Genomic DNA, 22,707 nt, shown 5'->3' on the forward strand with positions numbered 1-22,707 from the left:
ATTTTAGTTTAAGTTCTGTTCCTCACTAGCTGTAAGACCTTGGACAAGTTACCAAACTATAATCCTCAGCTGCCTATTTACTGAATGAGGCAAATAAAACTTTTCCTAGCCCCTTAATCAGAGAGGATTTGGGAGGATCCAATGAACCGGCGAATATATTAACTCAAAACATATTAAATTTCTGCTCTGGGTAATGAGTTTCATAATAGGAGATAAACACTGAGATCTAGTGTTACAGAACCTGGACTGGATTGCCCGGCAGAAGAACCAAGTGGCCTTCAGAGATCTGGGAGGATAGGAAGTTTATCTGACACCAGCCGGCTCAGAGAAGAGTGATCTCCAGAAGTCTGAGCCCAGACCACAAGCAATGAGGGTAATTTATACACTTCTACTTCTGTACACGTGGTGCACTTTTGGTGCACGCAGAAAGTGGGGCAGGAAGAAGAACCCAGAAGGGCCCTGTGGCAGGGACTGGGATTCCCCTGCTGGCTTGGTCGGCCATCTTAGAACACAGATTTTCCTTGTCACTAGGAGTTCAGAGAAGTACGAGCTGTGAGATGGTGGTGACAGGGTTGTGGACAATTGAAGGTCTAGGTAGAAGACGGCACTTGGGGCTAAGGACTTACAGAGGATGCTTAAGCCATTCTGGGAAGGGTCAGAGTGGTTTCCTACAACAGCAGCGACGTCTTTTCTGAGCTGGAATCAGACTGGTGTTGATCAAGCAAAGAAAGGGTAAGGAGGTGAAGAGAACTGGAGGGGATAAGGACCACATATCTGATGCAGGCAGACCCTGTCCAGTTACCCAGCGAGGGTCCCACAGGACCAAACAAAAGGGTCTTTGGCTTAGAGAAGGATGGAAATCAGACATGAGCCAGCAGGAAGTGAAAGCAGAGTTTACTGAACACACACACATACACACACACACACACACACCCCTGAGACAAAGGCAGGTACTTACCCGACTGAGCCACCCAGGTGCCCCTATCTCTTCATCCCTTACAAGGAGGACATATGTAGAAGGGCTGACTGGCTCAGTCTGTAGCAATGCCAACTCTTGATCTCAGGATTATGAATTCAAACCCCACACTGGGCATTGCACCTACTTTAAAAATACATAAAAATTACATAAAAAAGTAATAATAAAGGAAGACATATGTTATTTGCATTACAAGGCATGTGTAGAATGGGGAGGGGGTGCAGGTCCTAGTAAGACTAGAAGCTGGAAAAGAAGCAAAGGAAAAAAGAGCCCCCCTTCCTCCTCATGGGATCCCTTCAGTTTCCCTGTCTCGTATCCAGCTATGAAGTTGAAAATGCGAAGTCTTGGCAAGAACAGGGAAAGAGCCACAGCATGTTGCCTCTCTCGGTAGAGATGGTCTTCAAGTATGGCTGGTAAGAAACATGGTACTGGATCTCATGGAATTTAGAATCCAACTGGGGAGAGAGGTAAGAGTCCCATCAGGGAAAACTTCTGGATTCTGCCAGCGGTTTGGATTTTATCAGAAATCGAATAGGAAGTTATAGAAGGGTTTTTTAGCTATAGTTGGGGTAGGATCTGGTTTTAGAAAACACCAGTATTTTAGAAAATCAAGAGATATGATGAATGGAATGGGCTTGGGGGATTATTTTTAATGGAAATTCTCTCTCTCTCTCTCTTTTTTTTTTTAAGATTTCATTTATCTATTTGTCAGAGAGAGAAAGAGCACAAGCCGGGGAGCAGTAGGCAGAGGGAGAAGCAGGCTCACCGCTGAGCAAAGAACCCAGTGTGGGACTCAATCTCAGGATCCTGGGATCATGACCTGAGCTGAAGGCAGATGCTTAACCCACTGAGCAACCCAGGTGTCCCTTTAATGGAAATTCTTAAAAGAAGAATTACAGAACTCTAAACTGAAATTATTGCTGCCACTCCCCACCCCCAACAACCTCACGAAATACTCATATATAATCTCAATTGTGTCCAGGCTGCCTAAAATTGTACTAGCATTCCTTTCCATTTTATTGACCTAAGACTCCTAGTGTAAGGCTCAGAGGCAACCTTTTGATCAACATAGTGATAGTCACCAGTGAGACCTTCTGAGGTAAGAGGCAGGCCTCCTTCTTCTGAGTCTGTGAGCTAGACTGAATTTTGAACACCAGAACAAGAAAAATAAAACCTTGCAAACAAGGAAATTCAGTGACATTTTGTGATCACTTGAACAATCCCCCAAACCCTTGAAGTTCCTAATTTCCACAACAAAAACATTTCTACAACAAAAGACCACAGAAGTAGTTTACTCAGAACAGGAACTTTCTGCTAGGTTGCAAATACAGGCCTCCACTTCTTTTCAAGAAAGCTTACAACTTTACTGAGTCTTTCCTCTCTTTACCCTGGGTCGTTGCCATGCTCTCCTTGAAAAGTATGTATGTGTGTTAAGAAAGATTTGTTTTCAGTGTTTATCTCTGAATAGTGGCAGTTTAGATTTTTTTTTAATTTTACTTTCCTTATTCTTTTCTGTATTATGGAAATTTTTTTTACAGTGAGCATATATCTTTTTTAATCAGAAAAAGAAGCTTAAACATTTTTATTTTGGAGAACCGTGGGATCTTTCTAACTGCACACAAATTAACACATATACATTGCTGATAAAACCGTGCATTGGTAAAAGACTAAAGGGCTTGTGGATGAATGATGAGGTAGGGCTCTCTATCCCAGCATGTTTTACTTAAGAACCTTCTAAAAAAAAAATACAAAAACAAAAGTTCCAATAACTGGAGATAATTGTATGTATTACGGGAAAAATCTTACCCTTGCTGTGTTGTTCTAGACCCTTTTTTTTTTTTTTTTAAGATCCACAATGGACTTTCTTATTTCTTGGGGAGAAATGATGTAGACAATATCCCTAATTAGATTCTGTAGATGTTTTGTTTCAAGAGGCGCTAGTCACCTTCTACATTGAGGATGAGGGTGGGTGTGGATGGATGGAGGGAAAGGGTCCCGAAAGGGGGAAGGACTATAACGTTTATCAACCTAACACGAACAGGACACGGTTGTATTGTCTGTGTGGTAATACCTCACACAATAATAACTTGGTACAAGCCAGTGGTCTGGATGCTCGTGGGTCCAAGTTAACTCTAATCCTTATCCTAGGAGCCATTAGTCAGCACTGAAGAACTCTACTCAGGAATCCACACTCCAGAGGTTCTCGGAGCACTTCACATACAGTTATGAAAACTAACACCAGAGAGCTTGTTAATTAGGGTAAGGATGTTAATGGTTTCCAGTGGCACCATGAATGCTGTTCAAAGTGGATGGTGGGAAGATGGAACATACCCCCCTGCCATGGCATGAAGGAGCTTTAAGAGAGATCACCAAGCACACTCTCTTACAGAGTCGCTGGTCCCAGCCCTCACCTGAAGAGGGGATCCGACTTGAGAAGGGGTGTTGGGTGAGCCTCGCATACGAGTGAATGGTTGGAGCAGAGAGAGTGGAACTGTTTTTGTAACTGCTTGCTAACGAATGTTTAGACACTTAGCAGAATTTGTCTAGGACTTGCTTTCATAGTAGCATAACATCAAAAATTGAAGCTGGGATAAGGAAACAAGTCTTTGCCTAGCCCGGGTCCCACGGCATGAGGTTACATGAGAACCTGACATTTGAAACACGTGAATTAGGCCATGTGGCCCCAGGGACAGCAAGCCCCAGGCTGAGCTGGTTCATATCCATTATCTCACTGTGCTTTCACAGTAGCTGTGGGAGATACATTATTATCCTTATTTTACACATCCCAATTTTGAGACTTTTTTTAAAGAACTTAAACACCTGGACCAAGAGCATGGCACTACTGAGATGGCAACATCGGGTCTGCCTGACTGCAAATCCTGTTTGGAGTTGAGCACAGGTTCTTTTTTTTTTTTTTTCCTCCTTTAATTTATTTATTTGTCAGAGAGAGAGAAGGGCAGGAAGAGGGAGAAGCAGATGAGCAGGGAACTCCATTCTCGATTCTTGGGACTTGATCCCAGGACCCTGGGATCGTGGCGTGACCTGACCTGAAGACAGACACTTAACTGACTGAGCCACCCAGCTGTCCACGAGCACAAGTTCTTTAAACTGTACTGGCTGTAGAACTGAGCCTTCTACTTCTCTGTTCCTTAGTTTCCCTATCTTTAAAAAAGGGATAATAATAACATCCACTTCATTGAATTGAGAAGAAATTACTTGTAAAATAAAAAATTCATTTCATGCAAGACACATAAATACTACTTCTATTAACTATTATTATTACTTCCCTTTAATAATATAGGTATGCATATGTGTGTCCCACAGGTACCAAAAAAAAAAACCTAAAACATTTTCATACTTTATGGAATTACATTTAAATAAGTTAATTATTAGAAAAAATATATCTTGACAGTATAAAAATCATTGTGATAGATTCACAATGGATTTTGATGCATATTATTCAGAATGGTGTTAGATTTGTTTCTTAATAGATTCCTTATGTCGTGATTTTTTTATGCCACTGCATTTGATATTCATTTGAATAATCTGAATTATTTATTTTCTTAATTTTAGAAATGGATGGACTCAATTACCCATAATTGATATTTTATAATTAGTTTTTAAGCATCTTTGGAGATCAAATGGAAAATGGTAGGCAAATGTCACTTTTTATTCAAAGGTCCTTCTCACATAAACACATTGGACTAGAGACATGCTCCTACTAATGAATAAACTCATTCTTCTAAGATAATATACAAAGCAGAAATACTGACAGTTTCATTTGTTAAATTGAAATACTTTTCTGGTTTTTATGTTTTGAGGTCTTCAGCTGCATTATACATTTCTTTTCTCTCTTTTTTAATATATTTCTTTTTTCTACTCAACAATTGAAGATATGCTTTCAAAAAACAATTGCCTTGGGACGCCTGGGTGGCTCAGTTGGTTAAGCAGCTGCCTTCGGCTCAGGTCATGATCCCAGCGTCCTGGGATCGAGTCCCACATTGGGCTCCTTGCTCATCAGGGAACCTGCTTCTCCCTCTGCCTCTGCCTGCCATTCTGTCTGCCTGTGCTCGCTCTCTCTCCCTCTCTCTCTGACAAATAAATAAAATCTTAAAAAAAAACAAAACAAAACAAAAAAAAAACAATTGCCTTGTTAAGACTAGTAACTTTATAAAGTTTCATGTCTTGTCTAACTTGGATAACTGGGAGCTTGGGGTTATATGTAGTTCTCAGGATGAGGTTAATTATATTTGTGTATTCAAGCATAACTATAACTATCTTGAATCTTTTCTTGTAACTGTGGAGGAAGAAAAATTATTTCCCCAGTACCCTTCTAGATTCTTGACTGAGCCACCTTCTATAATAAAAAGACAGATTAGCACTGGAAAATAAGTATAAGTTTAATAACATGTATACCTCCTGTATGCATGAAAGATACCCAGAAAAACTGAGTAACTTCCTGAAATGGCCCAAGCCACTGCCTTAAATACAGAAAGAATTTGTTGGGGGAAGGGGAAAGGCAGTTACAGGAGGTTATCAGGAAAAGCACAGTAAACAAGTGTATGGTCCTTACGCTGATTTAAATCATTGCCTTCTCCATTTATAAGAGTTTCAGAAATTCTAGAAAGATAGCATCCCTCTTTCTTATGAGGGGGGGGGGGCACAGAAAGGGGGGGAGGCTGACAAATGGAGATTTTCCTTGCAAAAGTAAATGTTTCATACAAAAGGGTAATATCTACTCAGTTTTCAGAGCCTTTCTATTCTGCAATTTCTTAAACATAACCAGCTCAAGATAATCCTTATCCCAAAGATAAGGATTTGGGGTGGCAAAATTTGGGGTGGCAAATTTTGCTCCCTTTCATTACTAAGGATTCTGTCATGTGGTATCTTTTGAATTATTTTGACCTAAGGAAGAAATAATCCAGTCTTTTGTATTCCTACTACTTTCCTCTTGTTGGAGAGGAAAAATTTTCATCTATTCTTTAAAAGTTCCTCTGGCTGGTGTAAGAATTAAACTAACAGGAGATGGATTAACAGGAGAAAATAAAATTTAAATTCATGTGTATGGGAACCTCACATACATAAGGGGTTCAAAGACCAAGAGGCAAAATGAGGTATATGTGTCATCCTGAGCTAAAGAATGGGGTAAAAGTTAATGGCTTCAAAGAAGAGGAAGGCAATTCTCAGGGCCATAAGAATAGGAGCTGTTTGATAATTAGATGTTTGTCCTGCCATACACATGAGTCACTCAGATAAAATTTATCTCTGGTAATAATTTTTCTTCTTCTTCTTCTTTATTTTTTTTTTCAAAGATTTTATTTATTTATTTGACAGACAGAAATCACAAATAGGCAGAGAGGCAGGGAGAGAGAGATGAGGAAGCAGGCTCCCTGCTGAGCAGAGAACCCCATCTGGGGCTGGATCCCAGGACCTTGAGATCATGACCTGAGCTGAAGGCAGAGGTTTTAACCCACTGAGCCACCCAGGTGCCCCTCTTCATCTTCTTTTTTTTAATGATTTTATTTTATTATTATCATTCTTTTTAACATGTCCATAACCCAACCACCCTATCCCTACCTCCTTACCCCCAGCAACCCTCAGTTTGTTTCATGAGATTATGAGTCTCTTATGGTTTGTCTCCCTCCTGATCCCATCTTGTTTCATTTTTTTTCCCTCCCTAACCCCTATGACCCCTGCCCTGCTTCTCAAATTCCTCATATCAGAGAGATCATATGATAATTATCTTTCTCTGATTGACTCATTTCATTTAGCATAATACCCTATAGTTCTGTCCACATTGTTGCAAACAGAAAGATTTCGTTTCTCTTGATGGCTGCATTATATATATAGATATCTATATCTATATCTATATCTATATCTATATATATATATATCTCACATCTTCTTTATCCATTCATCTGTTGATGGACATGTAGGTTCTTTCCATAATTTGGCAATTGTGGACACTGCTGCTATAAACATTCGGGTGCATGTGTCCCTTCAGATCACTACATTTGTATCCTTGGGGTAAATACCCAGTAGTACAATTGCTGGGTCATAGGGTAGCTCTATTTTCAAATTTTGAGGAACCTCCATACTGTTTTCCAGAGTGGCTGCACTGGCTTGCATTCCCAACAACAGTGTAGGAGGGTTCCTCCTTATCCTGGCCAACATCTGTCCATTCCAGACTCGTTAATTTTAGCCATTTTGACTGGTGTGGTTTTGATTTGTATTTCCCTAATGCCAAGTGATGTGGAGCGCATTTTTTTGTGTCTGTTGGCCATTTGGATGTCTTCTTTGGAGAAATGTCTGTTCATGTCTTCTGCCCATTTCTTTCTTTTTTTTTTTTTTTAAGATTTTATTTATTTGACAGAGCGATCACAAGTAGGCAGAGAGGCAGGCAGAGAGAGAGGCAGAGAGAGAGGAGGAAGCAGGCTCCCTGCTGAGTAGAGAGCCGGATGTGGGGCTTGATCCCAGGACCCTGAGATCACGACCTGAGCTGAAGGCAGAGGCTTAATCCACTGAGCCACCAGGCGCCCCCTCTGCCCATTTCTTGATTGGATTATTTGTTCTTTGGATATTGAGTTTGGTAAGTTCTTTATAGATTTTGGATTCTAGCCCTTTATCTGATATGTCATTTGCAAATATCTTCTCCCATTCTGTCAGTTGTCTTTTGGTTTTGTTGACTGTTTCCTATGCTGTGCAAAAACTTTTTGTTTTGATGAAGTCCCAAAAGTTCATTTTTGCCCTAGCTTCCCTTGCCTTTGGTGATGTTTTTAGGAAGAAGTTGCTGTGGCTGAGGTTGAAGAGGTTGCTGCCTGTGTTCTCCTCAAGGATTTTGATGGATTCCTATCTCACACTGAGGTCTTTCATCCATTTTGAGTCTATTTTTGTGTGTGGTGTAAGGAAATGGTCCAGTTTTATTCTTCTGCATGTGGCTGTCCAATTTTCCCAACATCATTTGTGAAGAGACTATCTTTTTTCCATTGGACATTCTTTTCTGCATTGTCAAAGATTAGTTGACCATAGAGTTGAGGGTCCATTTCTGGGCTCTCTATTCTGTTCCATCAATCTATGTGTTTGTTTTTGTGCCAGTACCATGCTATCTGGATGATTATAGGTTTGTAATAGAGCTTGAAGTCTGGAATTGTGATGCCACCAACTTTGGTTTTCTTTTTTAACTTTCCTCTGGCTATTTGGGATCTTTTCTGGTTCCATATAAATTTTAGGATTATTTGTTCCATTTCTTTGAAAAAAAAATTTGATGGTATTTTGATAGGGATTGCATTAAATGTGTAGATTGCTTTAGGTAGCATAGACATTTCCACAATATTTGTTCTTCCAATCCATGAGCATGGACCATTTTTCCATTTCTTTGTGTCTTCCTCAATTTCTTTCATGAGTCCTTTATAGTTTTCTGAGTACAGATTCCTTGCCTCTTTGGTTAGGTTTATTCCTAGATATCTTATTGTTTTGGGGAAATTGTAAATGGGATCGACTCCTTAATTTCTATTTCTTCTGTCTTGCTTTTGGTGTATAGAAATGCAAGTGATTTCTGTGCATTGATTTTATATCCAGACACTTCACTGAATTCCTATATGAGTTCTAGCAGATTTGGAGTGGAGTCTTTTGGGTTTTCCACATAAAATATCATATCATCTGCAAAGAGTGAGAGTTTGACTTCTTCCTTGCCAATTCCAATGCTTTTTATTTCTTTTTGTTGTCTAATTACTGAGGCTAGGACTTCTAGTACTATGTTGAATAGCAGTGGAGATAGTGGACATCCCTGCTGTGTTCCTGACCTTAGGGGAAAAGCTCTCAGTTTTTTCCCCATTGAGAATGATATTTGCTGTGGGTTTTTCATAGATGGTTTTGATGATATTGAGGTATGTACCCTCTATCTCTCCACTGTGAGGAGTTTTGATCAAGAAAGAATGCTGTACTTTGTCAAATGTTTTTTCAGCATCTATTGAGAGTATCATATGGTTCTTGTTCTTTCTTTTATTAATATTTTGTATCACATTGATTGATTTGCAGATGTTGAACCAACCTAGCGACCCAGGAATAAATCCCACTTCGTTGTGGTGAATAATCCTTTTAATATACTGTTGGGTCCTATTGGCTAGTATTTTGGTGAGAATTTTTGCATCTGCGTTCATCAAGGATATTGGTCTCTAATTCTTCTTTTTGATGGGGTCCTTGTCTGGTTTTGGGATCAAGGTAATGCCGGCCTCATAAAATGAGTTTGGAAGTTTTCCTTCCATTTCTATTTTTTGGAACAGATTCAGGAGAATGGGTCTTAATTCTTCCTTAAATGTTTGGTAGCATTCCCCTGGGAAGTTGTCTGGCCCTGGGCTCTTGTTTTTTGGGAGATTTTTGATGACTGCTTCAATCTCTTTACTGGTTATGGGTCTGTTCAGGTTTTCTATTTCTTACTGGTTCAGTTTTGGTAGTTTATATGTCTCTAGGAATGTACCCATTTCTTTCAGATTGTCAAATTTGCTGGCATATTGTTGCTCATAATATGTTCTTATAATTGTTTGTATTTCTTTGGTATTGGTTGTGATCTCTCCTTTTTCATTCGTGATGTTATTAATTTGGATCCTTTCTCTCTTCTTTTGGATAAGTCTGGCCAGAGGCTTATCAATCTTATTAATTCTTTCGAAGAACCAGCTCTTAGTTTCATTGATTTTTTCTACTGTTCTTTTGGTTTCTATGTTATTGATTTCTGCTCTGGTCTTTATTATTTCTCCAACTCCTTTAGGTGTAGGGTTAGATTGTGTACTTGAGACCTTTCTTGTTTCTTGAGAAAGGCTTGTATTTCTATATACTTTCCTCTCAGGACCACCTTTGCTGTGTCCCAAAGATTTTGAACAGCGTGTTTTCATTTTCATTTGTTTCCATGAACTTTTTAAATTCTTCTTTAATTTCCTGGTTGATCCATTCATTCTTTAGTAGGATACTCTTTAGCCTCCATGTATTTGAGTTCTTACCAACTCTCCTCTTGTGATTGAGTTCTAGTCTCAGAGCATTGTGATCTGACAATATGCAGGGAATGATCCCAATCTTTGGTACCAGTTGAGATCTGATTTGTGACCCAGGATGTGATCTATTCTGGAGAATGTTCCATGCACACTAGAGAAGAATGTGCATTCTGTTGTTTTGGGATAGAATGTTCTAAATATATTTAACTAAATTTAAAGCCTTTGTTTCTTTGTTGATCTTTTGCTTAGATGATCTGTCCATTTCAGTAAGGGGGATGTTAAAGTCCCCTACTATTAATGTATTATTGTTGATGTGTTTCTTTGATTTTGTTATTAATTGGTTTATGTAATTGGTTGCTCCCATGTTAGGGGCACAGATATTTAAAATTGTTAGATATTCTTGTTAGATATTCTTGTTGGACAGACCCTTTAAGTATGATATAGTGTCCTTCCTCATCTCTTATTATAGTCTTTGGCTTAAAATCTAACTGATCTAAGGATTGCCAGCCCAGCTTTCTTTTGATGTCCATTAGCACAGTAAATTGTTTTCCACCCCTTCATTTTAAATCTGGAGGTGTCTTTGGGTCTAAAATGAGTTTCTTGTAGACAGCATATCGATGGGTCTTTTTTTTTTTTTTAATCTAATCTGATACCCTGTGTCTTTTGATTGGGGCATTTATCCCATTTACATTCAGGGTTACTATTGAAAGATGTGAATTTAGTGTCACTGTATTGCCTGTAAGGCAACTGTTACTGTATATTGTCTCTGTTCCTTTTTGGTCTATGTTACTTATAGGTTCTCTCTTAGCTTACAGGACCCCTTTTAATATTTCCTGTAGGGCTGATTGGTGTTTACAAATTCTTTTAGTTTTTGTTTGTCCTGGAGGGTTTTTATCTCTCCTTCTATTTTCAATGACAGCCCAGCTGGATAGAGTAATTTTAGCTGCATATTTTTCTCATTTAGTGCTCTGAATATATCATGCCAGTCCTTTCTGGCCTGTCAAGGTCTCTGTGGATAGGTCTGCTGCCAGTCTAATATTTCTACTGTTGTATGTTACAGACCTCTTGTCCCAAGCTGCTTTCAGGATTTTCTCTTTGTCACTAAGACTTGTAAGTTTTACTATTAGATGATGGGGTGTGGACCTATTTTTGTTTATTTTGAGGGGGGGCTTCTCTGTGCCTCCTGAATTTTGATGCTTGTTCCCTTTGCCCAATTAGGGAAACTCTTTATATAATTTGCTCCAATATACCTTCTGCCTCTCTCTTGCTTTCTTCTTCTTCTGGAATCCCAGTTATTCTAATATTGTTTAATCTTATACTTATCTCTCGAATTCTCCCCTCGTGGTCTAGTAGTTGTTTATTTCTCTTTTCCTCAGCTTCTTTATTCTCCATCATTTGGTCTTCTATATCAGTACTTCTCTCTTCTGCCTCATTTATCCTAACAGTAAAAGCCTCCATTTTTAATTGCACCTCATTAATTGCTTTTAAATTTCAGCTTGGTTAGTTTTTAGTTCTTTTATTTCTCCAGAAAGGGATTTTATTTCTCCAGCAAGGGATTCTCTAGTATCTTCCATGTTTTTTTCAAGCCCAGCCAGCACCTAGATAATCATTATCCTGAACTCTAGTTCTGCAATGTTACTAATGTCTGTAATGATTAGGTCCCTAGCTGTTGGTACTGTTTCTTGTTCTTTCTTTTGTGGTGAGTTTTTCCACCTTGTCATTTTATCCAGATAAGAACAGATAAATGAGAGAACAAAATACTAAAAGGGTAGCAATGATCCCCGAAAAAATATACATTAACCAAATTAGAAGAGACCCGAAACCAGGGGGAGAAGTAACGGGGAAAAAAAGAAAAAATATATATACTAGATGGGTGAATAGAACAGAACCACACACTTGATTTTGGGTGTATTTTGGTCTGTTAGAAGAAACTACCTCCCAAAATTTTTAAGAAAGAAAAACTTGTATATATACAAAAATGAGGGTAAACAGGATGAAGGGATTGAATATTATTGTAAAGATGAAAATTAAAAAAGGTTCTAAAAAAGGAATTGATAAGATAAGAAGTTGGTTGAAAAAAGAAAAAAAAGAGGAAAGAATATGATCAGGCTGGAGACTAGAACAAAGCCATGTGCTAGATTTAGGGTATATTTTGATCTATTAGAAGAAATTATATCCCAAAATTTTAAAGAAAAACAAAACCTATATGTATATAAAAATAAGGTTAAATACAGTGAGAGGATAAAATATGATTATAACAATGAAAATTAAAAAGGATTTTTATAAAGGTATTGATAAGGTAAAATAGTTAAAAAAATGTTAAAATAGGAAAGAGGAAAGATTTAAAAAATAGAATAAGAAAAAAATTTTTAAAAATTAACTTTGCAATACTAAAGGATCATGTGAAAAAAGCCGTGAATTCTATGTGTTGCTTTCCACTAGCTCTGGAGTTCCTCAGTTCTTATTGATTGATGAACTTGGCCTTGGCTGGATGTTCTTTTTGATCTTCTGGGGGAGGGGCCTGTTGCAGTGATTCTCAAATGTCTTTGCCCAAGGCAGAATTGCACCGCCCTTGCCAGGGGCCAGGCTAAGTAATCTGCTCAGGTTTGCTCTCGGAAGCTTTTGTTCCCAGAACACTTTCTGTAGCGCTCTGGAGGTCTGGAATGAAAATGGCGGCCTCCCAATCTCAGGTGCGGAGGAGCCAAGAGCCAAGACACACTCCTAAGTGTGTCCTTGGAGAAAAGTGGTCAATCACTCCTGTCTCCTTGGTCTCCGGCTGCGATCTGAGCTCACCTGATCTGTGACTGAGAGTTTCTATCTCTGGCTCACAGCCCCGTTTATAGTCTCCAAACCCCAGCACACTCCTGCACTGCTCTTCCCAGAGGACAAGATGAGTCTTCCTGGATCTGCCACTTGTGGGATCCCTCGAAGAGCAGTGGCTTGACTGCACCTTGGATCATGGTTTAAGGTAATTCCAAACCAAGAGCCTGCTTCACAGCTCTGTCTCTGCAGCTGGCTTCCCTGCTCTGATACCTGGGAGCTCTGCCACATTCAGACACCCCTGGTCTTTCTGTGACCCTGAGGGATCTGAAACCATACTGTCCCTGGGAGGACTCCACCCCCTGCTTAGCCTCTGGAGTGATGTCCCTCAGTGGATCAGACTTCTCAAAGTTCTGATTTTGTGCTCCACTGTTCTCTCACTTGACAGAAACCTTCCTCCCCCCACCCCCGCCCGCTGTCTATCTTCCCGTATGTTGCCTCGGATTCACTTTTTCGCACGTCCTACCTTCTGCAAAGTGCTCTATTTTCTGTTCCTAGAGTTGCTGCTCTTCTTCTCTTTGATCTCTTGTTGAGGTTGTAGGTGTTCAGGATGGTTTGATAACTATCTAGCTGAACTCCTGGGACCTGATGATATTTTGGTCTCCTGCTCCTCTACATCTTACCCCTCTTCCTTAAAGGATTCTATTTTTAAATAATCTCTATACCCAACTTGGGGCTGGAACTTACAACCTTGAGGTCAAGAGTTGCATGCTCTACAAATGAGCCAGCTGGGTGCCCCTCTGATAATAACTCCTATTCTAATAAAGACTCCTAGTTTAGATTCTTCTAGGCAGTTAGGGAGGGGGAATGATTCCCCTGAGGCCACAGGGTCTTTATTGCTTTCAGTTCAAAATATTTCAAAGTGGCATATTTTGGGGAGATTTGTTCTGAATCCCTTCATTTTCAACTCTTTATTAGAAAAAATACATACTCTAACCAGAGTTTTCTTCCCCAAGCAGAGCCAACCACATCAAGTTAGGATAGTAATGTACACTCCACTGTTTCTTGCTCTCACTGACTAACATAGGACCACAAAGCCTTGCAAAACCATCCATAAGAGGGTGTCCAATGATTTGTTTTCCATTAGCTGGTGAATAAATCCATTTCCACCAATAGTTTATGCTACTTTTCGAGGCACAATGCTACTTTTTTGGTCTTTTTTCTTGTGGGGTCACTATTCCATAAAGGAGCCAGGCCATAAGGGTGGGTTGCAAAGCAGTGCTCCATGTCCAGGTCCTTTTTAGTTTTTATTTACACCTCCTCTCTGTGTTCTTATGGGATATAGATTAAGAGGTAAATCCAAGAGATAGTCCCCATGCTGTTCAGAATCTTTTCTTACTGTCAAGGTCTAAAGAACTTTCTATTGGTTCAAACTCAGCCAGAGTTCCCTCTGGGAGACTCCTTAGTCTTCATGAAAATAGGATTTTGACTAAAGAAGCCAAGATATGCCCAGAGCTGTACTTAGACCCAACAGGAAATCCCAACCCACCATCTTAGCCACTATGCAAAATATTTTCTTTATTTCTATATTCCTTGAGCTCCTGTCATGTATTCAGCTGCTACTTGTCACCTCCATATACCAGCCTTCCCATTTTTAAAGCGGAAGAGTTAGGTTCTTGTCTCATGGAGTTGAAGAATGAATCTCACAGACAAAGAAGAGTGAGCAAAGGGTTAGAAATTTATTAAACAAGGATACAGAAAAAGCTCTCTGGAGTGAAAGGGGTCTGGACAGGGTTGCCAATGAGGGCCTCCACTGTCAGTCTTTTATTTAGAACTGACCAGGGAGCTTGTGGTCATATCATTCTTGTGATGTCTTGGCTTGAGTAAGGACTGGACTGGTGATAACATCTTTAATGGTTTACTTCTTTTTTTTAGGGTCTGGTCATTCTTTGTTGATCACAGATGACTATCATAAAAAAGACAACTCTCCCCACATGTCTAGGGCAGGGGTCTGGTTTGTTCCCTTATCTCTGGTTTCCTTACACCTCCACATTTTTGTGATTTTTGTGAGCCTGATCCCATAGCCCCCTACCTATCTATCCCTACCTAGCCTTACCTGTTCCTTACTCATTTTCAGTATAATACTACCCAGTCTTCCAAATTCTCAGGCCAAAATATTGGAGTCCCCCTTGATTTTTTTTTCACACATTGCATGTAATCCATTAGCAAATCTGATTGAAATATATCTGGAATCCACCCACTTCTCCCCACTCCCTTTTCAATCAACCTATCTTCACCTCCAACCTGGATTATTGCATTACCTTCCTAAGTAGTCTCTTCACTTCCTTCCCTGCCCCTACTCTATATTCTCCTGAAAGCAGCCAGAAGCATCCCTTCCATAATAGAAGTCAGTTATATCATTCCTTTGCTCAAAACCCTCCAAGACTTTAATTTGGAGATGAGCAACATGAAGAAATAGCCCCCACACTGTTTCCATTTTTTACTGGATGAGTGGCAACAGATATGTACAGCGTCTGAGGGTTGCGGTTTAAAAGGTGGAAGCTTTCTAGAGTTGCTGGTTGCCAGCAGTTGTAGAAGAATCCTTTGGTGCTTGACAGCAACAGAGGTGATGGCTTTCTTATTGGCCAGACCTGGGCATTGCTCTAAGAAGGGTAGACTGTAGTCTGTGTTTCCAGCCCCCTCAGTCACCTGGTCAGGTAATTTCTTTTAGTAAGGGCCTTTTCTGCTTAATTTTGCCAGAATGACTTCTTTTGTTTGCAACTAAGAATCCCAACTTTTTGAGGAGGGAAAAAAAAACCTACTAGAAGATTCCTTTTTTTTAACATTTTGGTGCACTTTTCAACATTTCATAGACATATGTGTGTTTTTAATATATACATATATAATATACATGCAGAGATTTATTTGTTCAACGAGGACATGATTTTATGCAATTTTGTATCTTGATAATTTTTCTCTACTTATCTTCATTTTATAAGTATGTTTTTGGCTATTTCAAGTTTTCATTAACATTTTGAGGGCTGTACAATGTTTCCTCAAATTAATGCATTGTACTTTAGGTAACAAATTATTGTTGGATATTTAGATTGTCTTCAGTTTTTATCTTCTTCATATATAATGCTGCTATGATTATATTTATATATAAGGTCTATTCCAAGTTTAGTAGGATTGATTCCTTAAAACTGAATGACTGGGTAACAAGGTATGAATGTTTTTAAGATTCCAAATATATAGTGTCCAATTACCCTCTTAGAACTTGTATTAATTTATACTTCCAACACCATCATGTGGGTATTGAGGTCATATATTATCCTAAATTTTGGAATAATGTATAAATATGAACCTGGTTGTACATATTGTCTTAAAGAACCTGAGCTAGACACCAGCTGAAGCAGTAAACATAGATTTTATTTAGAAACTATTGCAATAGGGGTAAAGAGTCCCCAGGATAGAACTGGGCTCAATTCTGAATGCAGTAAAGACAACTCAGGATTTACAGCCAAGAAACAAGAGTTGAGGAGGGCGTTGGGGGATGGAAAATTATAAAGAGCAGGCCATACTGATTGGATATCATGAGGAATTTGATTAGATATTAAAGATATGTATATATGTATATATATGTGTGTGTGTGTGTGTGTGTGTGTGTGTGTGTGTGTATGTATCAAGGGTGAGGGATATTTTCTCTTACAGGGGCCAAGGAAAGGCTACCTCAAGATGGGCTCACTCCGGAGGCTTATGCTGAGATTATTTTGAAGCTGAAGATTATTTTGAGCTGAAGGTAAGCAAGACCCTGTGAACTCAAGAGAAGTTTTTGCCCCTCCCTTAACTAGATAGAATAATCTAAACTGGGGGTCTTTCCCAGAACAGGGATTATTAGCAGAGATAAATTTTATCTGAGTGAACCATCTATATGTCAGGAGAAGCATCTAATTACCAAACATCTGCTCTTCTTATCACTCTGTGAAGTACATTCCTTTCCTCTGAAGTCCTAGACCTCTACCCCCTTCTTAATTCAAGAAGACATATATACCTTGTTTTGCTTGACTGCCTTTGGAATTTCTTAGTCTACGTGGATTCCCTGTACATACATTATTAAATTTTATTTTCTCCTGTATGTCTCATGTCACTCTGATTCTTAATCCAGCTAGAAAGACCTTGCAGGGGATGGGAATTCTTGCTCCCTGATACTCTCAGCTGATAGGATTGTTGATAAAGTTGGGCTATGCAGGTCTGGCAAGGGTGGGAGTTGGGGACAAGGTTGAGGCCTAGTCAAGAACAGGACTTTGAGGAGTCTGACTGAAGTCCCATCAAGGAGATCATCTGGTTGATGTACATATTAAGTACTTCTTTTCTATCCTTTTGCATGCTGAGTTTTAGTTTATCACTTCCTGACTTCAGTTTCAGCCACACAGACCTCAAGGAACAGTTTTTTCCAAAGAGGAAGTCACATGGAACTTCTAAATTTTGCCTTTCACATAACAAGAGAGATGGCATCCAAATGAAATTTATAAGCACTGGGATCAATTCTGCTCAATCTTAAAGAGAGTAGTCACTCTTAAAAATATGAACTCAAAGATGATATTAGCATGAGACTTGAGTAACATATATTTCTGAACTCTTAAACGTTGCCACACTTGTCTTCCTATATATATACACAAGAATTATGTATACACATTTCTAAAAACTTCCCCTAGCTTGATCTGTTTCAGAGGAAAACATTTACTGAAGCATCACATCCTCTGGTTGCATTTCTTAGTTTGGTAGGAGTCCAAATATGACTTAACTCAGTTTTAGCATAAAATCTGCCTGATGCTCCTTTTTCTGTTTCTCTGTGGAGCGATGCTGTTCTGATTTGAAGGAGGCAAGAGAGAAGTTCTTATTGTGCCCTCCCTCAAGTGCCTTCATGGGCCTTTACAGGGGCGACCTCAGAGCCTGCTTTATGTGCTACCACAGTTACACAACCAGTCTCACAGTAGCTCAGCAAAGAGCTTGGTACCAACGGCACATTATGTGCAGGAAGAGGAACTCTCTTGTGGAGAGGCTGAGAGCTGGTATGTAGTTACCATAGCAACAAACCTTCGCCTTCCGCCATTCTGCTTTTACCCTGCCCGACACTGGGAAGCCAAATAAGCCTATCTGGACTATTCCGCTTACACCAAGAGGGTGGCTCTCTTCTGCCAGTTCACCATGGTCCTTTCACAAGACAGAGATCCATGATCTTATACTTTCCATTATAGTGTGGCCCACCATGTTCTCAGTTAATGTTCACCCTCATTAGTATCCTGGAAAGTGTGTACTATATAGCTAAATTTTTGATGAGGAAATTAAGTGTTAAGAAATTTCCTCGAGTTTACAGTAAATGAAAGAAGCTTCTTGATTATATTTTTTATTAAAGATTTTATTTATTTATTTGAGAGAGAGAAAAAGAAAGGCAGAACATACGTAGAGGTGGAGGGGCAAAGGAAGAGGGAGAAGCAGACTCCCCCCTGAGCGGGGAGCCCCATGTGGGACTTGATCCCAGGACCCTGGGATTATGACCTGAGCTGAAGGCAGATGCTTAACTGACTGAGCCACCCAGACACCCCTTATCTCTCTTCTTTATACCAATGACTCATATCCATATCCTGTGCATTTGACAGTTCACATCACCACAATTTGTCATTGTTTTTAATCAGCTCTCCCCAGTATTTCTGGGTTATGGCCATTTGAGAACCACCACGTGGTTTCTCTTTGCCATAATGAAAACTTTTCTCTAGCAAAGTACTTAGGTTGAAGGCACTTATTCATTCTCATTCTCTGTATCTTAGGATGTCAGGACCAAAATTCTCCCAGGTTTCTACTGCTGCTTCCAGTGTTACACAAGCTTTCTTCAGTAAGACTTTGTGAGTACATGGCATCCATTTGCACTGAATTCCATTCTTACCCTCATCCTCCTCAGACCTCCCCTAAAGTCCTCAAGGACTTGGGCCATAGCCTATAGCTGTTGTCTCCATTTGGATATCTAACACCCTGCACAAACTTTTTAGCCCAACTTTTTAACTCAACTTCATTGATTTTAAGAAATCATTCACATGGATTATCAGCTAGGGTTGCTCCACTTCCAAACTCCAACTGGCATTACTCTACCTCCAAATTCCTACAATCTTCTGCCTCCCACCTCCCAGTCCCTGCTACTAAATCTGCTGCCTGTGCTTTTGGTGACTCAAAAGTTTCTCATCTTATTCCTTCACTCATCATCCCCTTGACTCTGGCCTGCTTGTTCCTTTTCACTATCTAGCCTAGATACCAATGATCAGGAATCACAAGCATGTTCACACCAGTATCTTCCAAATTCTCATTTTGGGATCTCTCTGTGAGCTTGGTCAGCCAATCCTTGATTAAAGAATGTGTGTTGGTTTAATTTTTACTAAGTAGAATTATAGAAAGTAGAAAAACCATGTTGATGGTCATCATCATTATGTTTTTTTGTTGTTGTTGTTCCTCAGCATTTTAAATGAGATACATTTTTTATTTTGAGCAGTGGTGTATCCAAGCCTTTTGCAATCCTTAAGCCACTGACCCACCCTGAGAAACTGGTCTTCTGTAATTCAGCTTCCTCAAGCTTCCGGCAGGCACAAAATGCCAGGTTCTTCTCTGAATCAGTGATTCTGTTCCTTTTGACACAAGTGTCATTTTCTTACTTCTTTCTTTGTCCAACTCCTACTTATCCCATAAGGCCCAACTCAAATGTTTCTCATTCTCTGTTGCACTTTCTGACTCTCCTTTCCTCTGTGTTCTCTTTTTCCCTTTACACACATGTTTTCCTTTTCCACTAAATTATGACACAGAAGCAGTTTGTTTTCATTACATTACCTCTTACCATCTTTCCTTCTGCCTTAGTCCTCTCAAGTTTTACAACAAAATATAGACTGGGTGGCTTATACAACAGACCTCTATTTCTCACAGTTCTGGAGACTGGGACATCCCACCATCTGTGGGCAGGCAGATTCAGTTGGTGGTGAGAGGCCTCTTTCTGGCTTGTAGAGGGCTGCCTTCTCACTCTGTCATCACATAGTAGAGAAAATGAGAGAAAGAGAGAGCTCTGGCTTCTTCCTCTTCTTATAAGGACACTAATCCCTTCATAGGGGCTCCACCTTCACAACCTTATCTAGACTTAATTACTCCCTAAAGACCCTGTCTCCTAATACCATTACATTGAGGGTTAGGGCTTCAACATATGAATCTGGAGGGGATGCAAACCTTCAGTCAATATACCCTCTAATTCAGAATCCTGACCTCAAATTATATTAAGTAATCAGAAGCCTGGTGGGATATTGGACAAGATACACTCTAGAGTTGGGGCATTGCAGGATCTGAGTCTTTAAATTTGTGCCATCTAGTGCCATCGCCACTAGCTACATGCGGCTTCCTGAGCACTGGGACTGTAGCTAGCCTAAACTGAATTGTGTTCTAAGTATAAAATATACACTGGATTTTAAAGACTTAGTATGAAACAAAAGATGTAAAATATCTCTTTAATACTTTTAATATTGATTGAATGTTGAAATAATACTACTTTGGGTAAGTTAGATTAATAAAGTCTGTTATTAAGATTAATTTCACCTGCTGCTTTCTACTTTGTTAATATAACTACAAAATATTTAAAATAGCAGGTATGGCTTGCATTATATTTCTATTAGTGATGTTTAAATAAATATATATATATATGATAGGCAGTCAATGCCACCTTGCCTCATTATTAGAAGATTCTAGGCTATCTGCTCCTCCCTGTTCAACAGACAGCTGCATCTTCTGGTGCAGTGCCATCCACAATCCCCTAGGCACAATGGTGAAAGTCGGAGGAAATGGATTTGGCCCTATTGGGTGCCTGGTCACCAGGGCTGCTTTTAACTCTTGGAAAGTGGATATTGTCACCATCAGCAACCCCTTCATTGACCTCAACTGTATGGTCTACATATTTCAGTATGATTCCATTCATGGCAAATTCCATGGTGCTCTCAAGGCTGAGAATGAGAAACTTGTTATCAGGGGAAAGCCCACCTCCATCTTCCAGGAGCCAGAGCCTGCCAATGTCAAAAGGGGCGATGCTGGTGCTGAGTATTTTGTGGAGCCCCCTGGGGTCTTCACCACCATGGAGAAGATGCTCACTTGAAGAGTGAAGCCAAGAGGGTCATTATTTCTGCCCTTCTCCTGAGGCCCCCATGTTTGTGATGGGTATGAACCACGAGAAGTAGGACCGCTCCCTCAAGACTGTCATCAGTACTTCCTGCACCACCAACCCTCTGACCAAGGTCACCCATGACAGCTTCAGCATTGTGGAGAGACTCGTGGCCACAGTCCATGCCATCACTGCCACCCAGAAGACCATGGACAGCCCCTCTGGGAAGCTGCAGTGTGATGGCCAAAGGGCTGTCCAGGACATCATCCCTGATTCTGCTGGCACTACAAAAGATCTAGGCAAGGCATCCCTGAGCTGAATGGGAAGCTCACTGGCATGATCTTTCATGTCCCCACCCCAATGTGTCAGTCATGGATCTGACCTGCCACCTGGAGAAAGCTGCCAAATACAATGACATCAAAAAGATGGTAAAACAGGCATAGAAGATCCCTTCAAGGGCATCCTGGGCCCAGGACCAGTTGTTTCCTGCAACTTTAACAGTGATGCCCACTCTTCCACCTTCAGTGCTGGGGCTGGCATTGTTCTCAATGACCATTTTGTCAAGTTCATTTCCTGGTATGGCAATGAATTTGACTACAGCAACCGGGTGGTGGACCTTATGGTCCATATGGCCTCCAAAGAGTAAGAGCTGCTGGACACTCATTAGGGGAGTCTGCTTCAGGATTCTCTCCCTCTACCTCTACCCCCAACCTTGCCCACATGTGCACCTGTGTGTGTGCTCTCTCTCTCTTTTTAAAATAAATAAATAAATTGTTTTTAAAAATTAAAAAAAACAGTCCTTTTCTTAAAGCAATTTATCTTAAGATAATTGTGGTGGCTAAACTTTTAAAATTATTACAAATACAGAAAAGATAAATTACTTTCTAAATCCATACACAGGAAAAAAATGAATAAATATTAATAGATTAATACTTGTGTTTGTGAAGTATTTGCATAATGTATGATGCTGCTAGATTTAATCATTCATGAGATAAGCTTGTCATGTATCTGAACGTGAGTACCTCGTTAGGTATCTGAACATAACCCAAGTGTTTCCAGGTAGGAATAAGGGATATAAACGGTCAAAGAGATAATGTAGCCAATATAATCATAACATCGAGACTTACCCAGTTAACATCTATACTATTCAAGTAGCTCCACACTTTTAGCCTAATAAATTTCTCACTTGGGAGAAGGAAATGGTTTTGAACTTGATCAACTCAAAGGAAGTGGTGGTTTCAACAAGATGTTGCTGTTTCCTTTCAACGTTCTAGTTCTTTTTTTCCCCTTTGTTTTCTTTTGGCAGTTTCTCTGCTAAAACAACTTTAGCATGTTATGCCAGTTGTGGTTCCGTGGGCAACTGTATTTTTATTACAGGCCATAAAAGACTATTTGCTTTCTTAAATATAAATACAATTTAAGAAACAAAAATGTTTTGGGGTGCCTGGGTGGCTCAGTCAGTTGAGTGTCTGCCTTCAGCTCAGGTGATGATCTCGGAGTCCTGGGATCAAGCCCCAGGTTGGGCTCCCTGCTCAGCGGAGAGCTTGCTTCTCCCTCTGCCTGTGCTCTCTCTCTCTCTCTCTCAATCTATCTTAAATAAATAAAATCTAAAAATAAAAGGAAAAAAGAGAAAAAAATGTTTTTAAAATCTTTGATTCCTTACTATTGCTATAAAATACTGTCCTTCATCTCTGACCCAGAAGTCCTGTATTTTCTCTCAGTATCCTTGAAACTGTGGTTGACTAACTTGTTAGTTTGCAAGCAACATACAGTCTTGGACCTTTCATAGTTATCTTTTTTAAAATTAT

At 39.7% G+C, this 22,707-nt stretch overlaps 1 long non-coding RNA gene and 1 pseudogene across 1 annotated transcript; both read left to right on the forward strand.

The window, feature by feature from the left end:
- Nucleotides 1-3,066: 3,066 nt before the first annotated feature.
- Nucleotides 3,067-19,652, forward strand: LOC111142253. The gene is made up of 3 exons (XR_002640253.1): nt 3,067-3,235; nt 16,432-16,519; nt 18,549-19,652. It is a non-coding gene; the product is annotated as an uncharacterized LOC111142253 (long non-coding RNA).
- A 756-nt stretch (nt 19,653-20,408) lies between these two features.
- LOC111142252 lies at nt 20,409-21,611 on the forward strand (annotated as a pseudogene).
- The last annotated feature ends 1,096 nt before the right edge of the window (nt 21,612-22,707 follow it).

This window comes from Enhydra lutris, unplaced genomic scaffold (assembly GCF_002288905.1).
Source record: "Enhydra lutris kenyoni isolate GAN:26980312 unplaced genomic scaffold, ASM228890v2 scaffoldscaffold7, whole genome shotgun sequence".
Lineage (NCBI taxonomy): Eukaryota > Metazoa > Chordata > Mammalia > Carnivora > Mustelidae > Enhydra > Enhydra lutris.